Source organism: Crocodylus porosus, unplaced genomic scaffold (assembly GCF_001723895.1).
Source record: "Crocodylus porosus isolate Cpor-Errol unplaced genomic scaffold, CroPor_comp1, whole genome shotgun sequence".
Classification (NCBI taxonomy): domain Eukaryota; kingdom Metazoa; phylum Chordata; order Crocodylia; family Crocodylidae; genus Crocodylus; species Crocodylus porosus.
In genome coordinates this window covers 55522613-55524486 of record NW_017728948.1, presented here as the reverse complement: position 1 = coordinate 55524486, position 1874 = coordinate 55522613, and positions in this window count along the sequence as shown.

Below are 1874 nucleotides of genomic sequence, written 5' to 3'. Positions count from 1 at the left end.
CCTTTTTTGAAGATGGGGACCACGTTGGCCCTCTTCCAGTCCTCTGGTACCTCACCAGAGCACCATGAGTGCTCGTAGAGTTGTGCCAGGGGACTTGCAATGACCTCAGCCAGTTCCTTTAGAACTCTATCGTACAGTCAGTTTCCCTCTGACTGTGTACAGGTCCTCTGACTGTGTTGTTCAGAAAACACTGGCAGCAAAGGTATCTGACAGAGGTCTAGTTTATCAGGGTCTTATTTCTAATTGATCAACATTGAGTAAAAAGGTTACATTAAGTACACATTACCACATTAAGTAACTTAATGGTTTTGGCCAGAGCCTATGCAAGGTACAATTCCCTTCATCTTCCTTTCCCAGACAACCCCCCTCCTCCCCAAAAACCCCGAACAACATCAATTAACAAACATTAATACAATTCAGAATCTCAAATTCTTATAACCAATCTATTAACTAAACTGACTAGTAATATTTGGTTAGTCTGTTAGTCAATGTTAGGCTGATAGCGTTGTCCCATGCACCTGCAGGTCTTCCCTGAGACAGCACCAGTGTGGTCAGACCCGGTAACTCCACTGTTTCTTGTGAAATGGCCTGAGTCTCATCTGTCGCAGTCCGGTGTGGTTGTTGCCCATCTGACATCTCAGGCAAAACAGTCAGCTCAGGCCACATCTATACAGTAAGTTTACCATGCCCTGCTGTGGCCTTCTCAGAAATGCTATGCTGCACTGCTCTACACAGGCTGACTCCTAGGTTAGAAACAGCATAAACCACAGTGTTTAATTAGCTGTGTGAGTACCAATTAGTCCTTCCATATGATAATTAGCCCTCAGGCAGCACTATGTAAACAAGGCAGCTTGTGTGGAGAAGTATGACATTACACATGACAATTTTACTGTGTAGACATCACCTCAGTACCTCTGATTTTCTTCCTTCCAGGATTTGGAGAAGGCATTATCTATTTTCCTGCAGTTTGTGTCCATTAGGCAAACAACCTATTACATCTGTGGGTTGCCTCTTGTGACTTCACTACTGTTTATAACCAAAGTTTCCCACTGCAGATGAGCGCAGTATCATCGTGAGTAAAAACTGATGTCAACTTTTTCCCATGACACAACCTTTTATTCTGGGATCCTACATAAGTACAAATGCATCATCCCATTTTAAGTGTCCAACTTCCTCCCCTCCCAGCTCTCCCCAGAAAAATCTGGCATAGTTAGAATTAATTTCCATTCAAGATGCATGTGTAAAGGGCTGTGCCACCCCCAGGTTTTGACTTGGATCACAACATCTATTTCACCCTTTCATGAAGTGGTGGCAACTTCCAGACCCTAAACCAGACTGAGTTTTCTGTTTTTCCTTGTCAGTCTTTAAACACAAGCCAGTCCCCAGTGACTCTGACATCAGTTTCTACTATTGCAGGCATTTTTCTTTTCCGTTTTCTTTTTAATAAAATGCCACCAGATGACAACCAATGCTTCTCTTGTGCCATCCTATAATTTAATAATGTTAAATATGGATCAGAGTCCATTTCTACTTTCTTTTTCAAGAAATGCTTTAGTTTTTTGACATTGTGTTCCATCAGACCATTGCATTTGAGATAAAGGGCACATGTCTAAACCCATTCTTCACTGAAAACTGCTTAAACTCATACCAAGCAATTGTGACCAATTGTCATATATTACCATATCTTATTTAGGCAGCTTTGACAGGCACAATCTTCTATTTAATTGTACTATTTTCTAGAAAGGCTATCTCAGAGAAATGAGAATAATAGTCTTGAGCAAGTCTTTTTTTCTTTTGTCTTTATTTATTTTATTTTTTTCTAGTGAATATAATAAGTATGCATATTTTGCTCTGGACAACCAGATATTTTTGTG